Genomic DNA, 9,782 nt, shown 5'->3' on the forward strand with positions numbered 1-9,782 from the left:
TACAAATTATTATAATACCACTAAACACACAACAGACTGACTAAAATAATAAAGACATAAAATTCCAAACATTGGCAAAAATAGAAGCAACTCAAATCTTTAAATACCACCTTGTAAAATTGTTTAGCAGCTCCTCTCTCTCTCTCTCTCTCTGCATATATATATATATATATATATATATATATATATATATATATATAGCAAAAATACATACTTGAATTTGCCAAAAGTCTTAACTGGAATGTTCATAGCAATGCTATGTGCAATAGCCTCAAACCAAACTGGATATTATCCAGATGTCTATCAGCAGCAGAATGTATAAATAAATTGTGACATATTTACTCAATGGAATTTTATACAGCATTGAGAATGAATGGTCTACAGGTATAGGCAACAATAGAGTAACTCTTGCCAAAAAAAAAAAAAAAATCAGCAGAGATGTCACATACAAAAAAATACCCACTGTATGATTCCATTTGCATGAGTTGCAAAAAGAAGGAAAAGTAACCTATGCTGTTAGAATTCAGGATAGTGATTAATCTTACCACTAGAAGGGAACGTGAGAGGGTTTATAGGGTGCTGGTTATGTTTGTTTTTGGTCTGGGTGCTAGTTTCACAAGTCTGTTCAGTTTGTGAAAAATTCATCAAGGTGTATGCTTAAGATAAATACACACTGCAGTGTATGTATTTTATGTCAATTAGACGTTTTAAAAATAGCTTTGTCTCTTCCACTCATGTTGTTAGAAAAACAGTTGTGATATGTCTTCTGTATTGTCAAAGTAATAATCATGACGGATGAACCCCATGGCTGACAAAATCAGTGTACTTCTGGTTCAATTCTTCTCTAACCTGCTTCTTTCCATCCCTTCTTCCTTCCTTTATTTTGTTTACTTACTTAATAAAAGAACAGCATTAAAAAAATTTTGCCCAGTTCTGGGAAACAATGTTATACCAGATATCCTCTGTAGATAAGTGTAATTATTTACTAGCTGCTGCTTCAAGTCAGGGAGGAAGTGAAGGTTAAGCCTTGTGTGAGCGATATGACAGAGAGGAAGCAGGGTTGCATTACAAATATTTCTGCCTTCCTCTACAGCTTGATAAGGAGACAAGAACACCGCTGTTCTGTAAAAAGCCCTCCACACCTGAACACAGAGAATCTCAATGGACATACTTAATCGGGCACAAAATTAAGTAAAAATTCCTTTCCATGAAAGGCAAGGCATGACTATCAGTAAATTAAAACACTCCTTTTCAAGGTTTATAACAGAAGTAGAGGCGAAACAAATTGTGCAGAGCAATGACTACGCTATATCTCTATTTAACCTGACAGCCCAGTTTCAGGGGGTATCGCAAACAGCTGAGTCCAGTGTATTCAATCACATTTCTGGGAAAGCCACTCATAAGTTCTTTGATCCCTGAGAGCAGAAGATGTAATATCATGGAGACAAGACTCAGTTTGGCCTTATTAGAGATTTCTTACTACCTGTAAAAGTCTTTCCCACAAATCTTTCTCACTTGGCTTTTTTGAGCAGACTACCAGGGACCAGTTTCATATACCACAAAGACAAAAAAGTCATATTGATTTCTTTTAGGAGATTCCTCTTTTAAGAGCACTGTGAAACTAGACATTAACAATTAGAAAAACAAGAAGTATCTTTGACATTTCTTCTAGTCCAAAATGCAAGATTGTGTCAAGATTTCCACCGAATTCTTGTCACCTGAAATGTTACTCGGCCATTTACAAATAGAAGGAACACAGATATTGAAGCCCACCCTAAACTGGCAGTGGCTTAATCTAACAGAGGTTTCTTTTCATTCATTTGAAATGTTGGGGTTCTACCTGGGGTAGTGGGTGATTTCCTCCACATGGTGATTCCGAGGTCCCGACTCCTTCCACCTTTTGGGTCCTCCACCCTAAGAACTTCTAGCCACCCTGAGCTGGAGGAAAGGGAAGCATGTAGAAGGCATAAGTGCTACTTAAAAAGCCAACTCTGAAACAAATTCTGTTCAGATTCCATCACTGAACACTAATTGGCTCTCTTTGCTGCATCTACTAAGAGAATGAAGACCATTCTCAGAAATGAGACTGTCGACATTTCAGAAAATTGTCCACATCCCTCTAAAAGGATGCACAGCTATTATGGACTTTGACCACATCAATGGAGAACTCAATCTCCTTGGAAAGAAAAAGAAGAGGCTCTGGGTTGACAAATGATGGGGAAATAGAAAGGAACTGACTGCTGTTCACACTATTTGTAGTCATATACAGAACACGATCAAGGATGTAACACTGGGCTTCGGCTTCCGTTACAGATGAGGTCTGTGTATGCTCACTTCCCCATCAGCGTCCTTATTCAGGAGGATGATTCTCTTGTTGAAATCCAATATTTTGGGGGTGAAAAATACATTCACAGCGTTCAGATGAGGCCAGGGGTTGCTTGTTCAATATCTCCAGCCCAGAAAGATGAGTTGATTCTTGAAGGAAATGACATTGAACTTGTATCAAATTCAGCTGCTTTGATTCAGCAAGCCACAACAGCTGAGAACAAGGATATTGGAAAATTTTTGGATGGTATCTAAGTTTCTGAAAAGGGAACAGTTCATCAGGCTGATGAGTGAGATCTGAGTTGTTTGTCTCCAGAATCAAAAAGATGCCAGATGATTCCTCAGACTCATTTGTGATATTTTAAGATACGATAAAAAGCTATTGATTAAAAAAAAAACTAATTATAAGGATGCTCTAAGATGCAAGGAGGTTTTGGGAAGGGTAGCTCTCTGCTGAGCCACCTCCTCTTAGCAATGATGCCTCATTCAGAAGAGGAAACATGGACTTTGGAGGACACGACGCCATCTGTACCACAGCTGTCTACACCTACACTGGTAGTAAATTTTACCATCAGGCAGGTGAAGCATAAACTAAGACTTGGTTTTCATTTAAATATGGAAGGAAAAGTGGATTAGGGAAGGATAGAGGTTGGAATAAGATTTGTGGTTGATCCTGATTTTTTTCTCCTGTAAAGAAATATTCATGACAATACACTTATTAATTCATTGGCAAGTATGTATAGAACTTCTCTTAAATTCCAGATCTAGGTTCTATGGATATAGCAGTAAACAAAACAAATGTATGCCTTCATGAAGCGTACACTCTAATCTAAGAGTCAAAATTAAGCAAACACTCAAAGAGATGCATAATGTCACGTTGGGATAAGTTCTTGGAAGAAAAGTTAGGAGAGTAAAGTGATTGAAATGACAGAAGAGGAGATGTTTCCAGGGAGGTGACAGCTGAGCAGAGAACAGAATAGAGTGAGAAAATGGCTCCTTAGGACACCTGAGGGAAAAGCAAGTCCCATAAGGAAAAGCAAACTTGACCTTCCCAGGGAACAGAAAGAGCCAGTTCCACCTCAGCAGTGCTGCTTGGGTTGATTTATGCAATGTATTGATGCTGCTTAGGAAAGAAGCATTGAGGAGTAGAAGGAGTCTGGACTTTAGAGGAAAATGACATGGTCCAAAAATAGAGTCTGCTATGTATAGCTGGTATTATGTTTTCGCAAATCATTAACATAATTGATCTTCTGATTTTTTTCATTAGCAAAATGAGGAGACCCCTCTATCTCATTGCATTATTATGAGCTATATAAGATATAATGCACCTAAGTTATTCCTGCTGCACTACACTTTGAAAGCATGCATTAAAAAATTTTTTTTTCCTCTTTACAGCTGCACCTGTGGCATATGAAGTTCTGGGCTAGGGGTCGAATCCGAGCTGCAATTGCAGGCCTACACCATAACCACAGCAACACCAGACCTGAGCTGCATCTGCCACCTATGACGCAGCTTGTGGCAATGCTGCATCCTTAATCCTCTGAGCAAGGACAGGGATTGAACCCAAATCTTCAGGGACTCTATGCCGGTGTCTTCTTTATTTTTATTTATTTATTTTTTCTTTTAGGGCCCCACTTGCGGCATATGGAAGTTCCCAGGCTAGGGGTCAAATTGGACCCACAGCTACCGGCCTGTACCACGGCCATAGCAATGCAGTATCTGAACCACATTTGCAAATTACACCACAGCTCACAGCAACACAGATCCTTAACCCACTGAGTGAGGCAGGGATTGAACCTGCATCCTCATGGATACTAGTTGGGCTCCTTGCCACTGAGCCACAATGGGAACTTCCATCTATGTCGGGTTCTTAACCCACTGAGCCGGAGCAGGAACTCCAATGCATTAAAAATTAATTACTCCTATTTTTATACCTAGTCCTGGGGTGATATGTGGGAGATAATTTCTTTTCCCTTTTTCATTTCTTCCTCAAGCTGGGCAACTTTCACGCCTTATCTATTTCATCAGTTCTGAAATTCTTTTCTTATCTCAGAGAACTGGACTTGCTTCACAGTGATGAAGATGAGAAGGAAATGGAGTTCCCGTCGTGGTGCAATGGTTAACAAATCTGACTAGGAACCATGAGGTTGCCGGTTCAATCCCTGGCCTTAACCCACTCAGGTGGGTTAAGGATCCGGTGTTGCCATGAGCTGTGGTGTAGGTCGCAGAGGTGGCTTGGATCCCATATTGCTGTGGCTCTGGCGTAGGCCAGCGGCTATAGCTCTGATTAGACCTCTAGCCTGGGAACCTCCATATGCCACGGGAGTGGCCCTAGAAAAGGCAAAAAGACAAAAAAAATGAGAAGGGAAGAATAGCCGTCACTCTAAAAGGAGATGGACATTAGGATAGGTATCCATCCATCTGTGGACCCTGCCTTTACAATCCATGCCATGTTCATATATATATGGATTTGGTTGAGAGAAGGCAGAAGTTCATGGCCATGCCCCACAGTGTGAGTTTGAACTTCTAAGTGGGTTTCCTGCCCATCATATTCTACCTGTGTTCATTATTCATTCATTTCATTTCAGCTCTGGGGCAGGCTGTTGGCCTTTGGAAAAGTGTTGGGAAAAGATCAGACCAGTGTTGCTGATTTTTTTTTCTCAAAGACTCATCTTTATGGATTCTCTGTCTGCCTTGTGACTTGACCTTGGCCAAGAAGTGTCTGCATTCATTGTCACACTGATTTGGTCTGGTTTAGCACAAACACATCCATATCTAGAAGCCCTACTATGCTTCCACTGGAACAGAGGTGGATTAGCCCACAAACTACAGTCTGAATTACTTTGCATGCTTTGCTTTAAATGCCAATTTGAGAATATCCCTTTCTATTAGAATGTGTTTATAATCACAGGTACACACTAAATTTGTCTCATTGACGCAGTCATTTGCGAGCAATATCTTTAATATATTTTCCCCCAACCAGCAAGTCCGAAGCTCCCTGGGGCAGATCTTAGTGCTTTCCATCTTCAAGCAAGAACCTTGTTAGTTTCACAATACACCACAGGTTATTAAACAGTTAACTATTTTTTTCTACTTGTGGTCACCTGAGGTCACCTACACCCTAGAGTCCTGGCTGTGAATCTCTTTTTCTCAGGGGCAGGAGCTTTATCATATGAGTAGCCCTTTAAGATGCATTCATAGAGTTCCTTTGACTAGATTTTGTAACCACTCATTCATTGGACTTGCTGGGAGTCAAATCAGATCTTCCTTTTTGCTAGGACTTGCCTGTTCTGTCTCCAGGACTCCTGTGTCTCAGACATAGAAACGTTGTTAGTAATTTTTTAGAACACTCACCAATGGAAACACATTGACTTGAAATCTCAGGACCTCAATGAGACAAACAGAACATCTAAGAGGGTCACCATAATGGGGATACTTGGATTTGGAAAATTTGTACTAGGACATCTCTGGCCCTCTGGCCTCTATAACAGCAAGAGACTATCCCCATGAAAGAGAAGTGCAGTCATTTCCTAGAGAAAAGCTTCTGTGACCGTAGCCTGGAAAGCTCTGCCCAGCTGCCTTCCTCTCTAGCCCCAACACCTCCCTCTGAGCTTTGCCCCTTCTCTCAGCATCTTGCTTCAAGTAAATCCTTGCAAAGATGCTTTCAGGAACATCTGCACTCTCTCAAGCGGGAAGACAAGCAGAGCGGATATCCTGCAGAAGGAAATACCAGTAAATACTAAAACACCAGGAAAGACATTTGTTTGGGCATCCATAGGCACTTCTCAGGACTAAATAAGTCCACGTAGAAAGCTAATGAAACTCTGTAAATCCTGCAGAAAACTTCTGTATTTCTTTACATCTCCTAATGCCAACCTCTGGTGTGTTGGGGCAAAGCCTAGATTTCATGGTGCAAGTAAAAAAAAAAAAAAATTTTGCATCAACTTTTCTTTCCAAAAAAATACCTTCAAATTCCTCCTGAATCTTGGACTGCAGTACAGTTGGGTAAGAAATGTTTGTGGCTTGTACTTAACAAGTTTTTAACAAATAGCTGCTAAAAATCAATAAATTTTAGAATTAGAAGTTGCCTTAGAGATTTTATAGCTTAGGCATATAATGCGTTTGAAAAAATGGGAAAACTGAAAAGCAAAATCGTATTAAAAAAATTTATTGGGGAGTTCCCATCATGTTACAGCGGAAACGAATCCAACTAGGAACCAGGAGATTGCGAGTTTGATCCCTGGCCTCGCTCAGTGGGTTGGGGATCTGGCGTTGCCATGAGCTGTGGTGTAGGTCGCAGATGTGGCTCGGATCCCACATTTCTGTGGCTCTGGCATAGGCTGGCGGCTACAGCTCTGCATAGACCCCTAGCGTGGGAACCTCCATATGCCATTGGTGCGGCCATAAAAAGACAAAAAAAATTAAAAAGTAAAAATAAATTTTAAAAAGTGTATTGGAGTACAGTTGACTTCCAAGGTTGTGTTAGTTTCAGGTATACAGCAAAGTGAATCAGTTATACATAACATGCAAAAATGTCTTAATGGCCATCAACCTGGGAGCCAGATATTACTTTTGAATTTCTACAAAACGCTTACTTTAGGAAATATATGGAGATGTTCAAAAAGAAATCAAAGTATAATCTCTTGATCTTAAGCTTAACTAATTGTATTAATTTAATAGAATACATGAATTTTTTTTAGTAAATGACTTGAGTTTCATTGGAACAACTTTGAGTCAGCATAAAAATAATCCACATTAAAAGCTCAATACATTTTCTGAGATTCTTTGGCCTTTATGAAGATTATAATGAATACAACACGTGCTAATTATCAAAATGTCATGATATCAGACTCTAAAGAAAATTTAAAAAACTATTGTAGTCTTGCAACACAGACATACATAGTTAATATTCTAATATCGTCACATTATTGACTTGCTCTCATTTTTTGAATACTTAAGGTCTCTCTAACATTCTTTATTTTGCTCATCATTAGCATGTCCAACTGTGGTAGCCAGTTTCCAAAATGTTCCTCACTGATCCTAACCTCCTTCTACACACACCCTTATGAAATCCCCTCTCACCGCCCCCAGATAGGCCTGTGTCAACAGCATGGGGCAGAAGTGAAGGAGTGTCACTTCAGCTTTCATACTGGGCGGGCTGTCTCTCGCCATCTCTCTCCCTTTCTCTCTCTCCCCTCTTACTCTGAGGCGTCAAGCTGCCACATTGTGAACACCTACAGACAGGTGAGGAACTGGAGCCCCCAGCCAACTGTCACAAAGCCTCCTAATAACCAGCCACATTGATGAGCTGGGAAATGGCTTCTCCCGCCCCAGTCAAGCCTTGCGAAAACGGCAGCTCTGCTCAACAGCCCAACTGAAATTTCAGGAGGTACCCTGAGCCAGAACCAGCCGTTAAGCCACTTCCCAGCCCATCCTGGGAAAGTGGATGAGGTAATACAAGTTCGCTGTTATAAGCTGATAAGTTTTGGTGAGATTTGTTGTGTTGCAAGAGAAAACAAACACATCCAGTTTTAGAGTCCTCAAGGAAACTTTTTTTTTTTTTTTTTTGACTGTGCCTGCGGCATATGGAAGTTCTAAGGCCAGGGATCAAACCCATGCCACAGCAGTAACCACAGCCACAGCAGTAACAAGACCGGATCCTTAACCCTGCTAGGCCACCAGGGAACTCCAAGAAAACTATTTGTAATGGCTAACTAATATTCTTCCTTATAGATGTATCGTGTCTTAATTTACTACTCTATTTTCGAATTTTCAGGTTAATCTCAATTTTTGGTTCCTTTATTTATTGCAACTTTTTTTTTTTTTTTTTTTTTTAATTTCACAGCCACAGCATACAGAAGTTCCTTGGCCAGGGATTGAATCCAAGCCATAGGTGTGACTCACCAAATTCTTATCCCAGTGCACCAGCCCAGGGATCAAACCCATGCCTCCACAGAGATGTGAGCCACTGCAGTCGAATTCTTAACCTACTGTACCACAGCAGACACTCTGCAGGATATATCTTTTTGCATGTTGTATCTGGGATTAGTTTCTTAGGACATACTCTTAGAAATAAAATTATTAATAAAAAATCCATATTTTCAAGGCTTTTGGTATTTTTATATTATTTTCCAAATTTATTGTACTAGTCAGTAGACTCATCAATTTATTTATTTTTTTAAATTGTTATTTCCCCAATACGATTTTTTTTTCTACTGCATAGCACGGTGATCCAGTTACACATACATGTATACATTCTTTTTTTCTCATGTTATCATGCTCCATCATAAGTGACTAGACATAGTTCCCTGTGCTACACAGCAGGATCTCATTGCTAATCCATTCCAAAGGCAATAGTTTGCATCTATTAATCCCAAGCTCCCAATCAATCCCACTCCATCTCCCTTCCCCTTGGCAACCACAGTCTATTCTCCAAGTCCATGATTTTCTTTTCTGTGGAAAGGTTCATTTGCGCCATATATTAGATTCCAGATATAGGTGATATGGTATTTGTCTTTCTCTTTCTGATTTACTTCACTCAGTATGAGAATCTCTAGTTCCATTCATGTTGCTGCAAATGGCATTATTTTGTTCTTTTTAATGTCTGAGTAGTATTCCATTATGTATATATACCACATCTTCCTAATCCAATCATCTGTAATGATCATTTGGGTTGTTTCCATGTCTTGGCTATTGTGAATGGTGCTGCCATGAACATGCAGGTGCATGTGTCTTTTTTAAGGAAAGTTTTGTCCAGATATATGCCCAAGAGTGGGACTGCTGGGTCATATGGTAGTTCCATGTATAGATTTCTAAGGTACCTCCATACTGTTCTCCATAGTGGTTGTACCAGTTTACATTCCCACCAACAGTGCAGGAGGGTTCCCTTTTCTCCACACCCCCTCTAGTATTTGTTATTTGTGGACTTATTAATGATGGCCATTCTGAGTAATCTCATCAATTTAAGTTCTATTGACTCACAGAAGGCAGATCTGTGATGTGACTGAAATGTACCTGATGGTAGCACCAAATGTTCTTGATATATAACTTAGCTTTATATGGGATTGCCTTTTATTTTAAGTGCTATTCTAGAAAATTAGATTTTAATATCCATTTGCACTTTGGTTGTATCAAATGATTCAACTTTCCAATGCAAACACCTTATCTTTCCCATCATACCTGTTTTTTTTCTCATCTCTGGGCACAGCTCCACCATCCTCACAGTCCACCAATCCAGAAACTGGAGAGTCATCTTATACTGTTCCCTCTACCTCACATACAATCTACCTCTTATCTTTACACCTCCCTCTCCTTTCTAGCCCCCTACTACAGCCTTAGTGTAAATCTTCTTCAACTCTCTCTCAGATTCTTCTTCCCATTTTGATTTTCAATCTTCTCTTGGCCATGGCTCCAGGTTGTGATAATGAATTTTTGACTCTTGGAAGCTCTGATGATAA

The 9,782-nt window shown here is 39.8% G+C and overlaps 1 pseudogene; it reads left to right on the forward strand.

The window, feature by feature from the left end:
- The first annotated feature begins 2,061 nt into the window (after positions 1–2,061).
- LOC125137974 (60S ribosomal protein L9-like) lies at positions 2,062–2,619 on the forward strand (annotated as a pseudogene).
- The last annotated feature ends 7,163 nt before the right edge of the window (positions 2,620–9,782 follow it).

Source organism: Phacochoerus africanus, chromosome 10 (assembly GCF_016906955.1).
Source record: "Phacochoerus africanus isolate WHEZ1 chromosome 10, ROS_Pafr_v1, whole genome shotgun sequence".
Taxonomy (NCBI): Eukaryota; Metazoa; Chordata; class Mammalia; order Artiodactyla; family Suidae; genus Phacochoerus; species Phacochoerus africanus.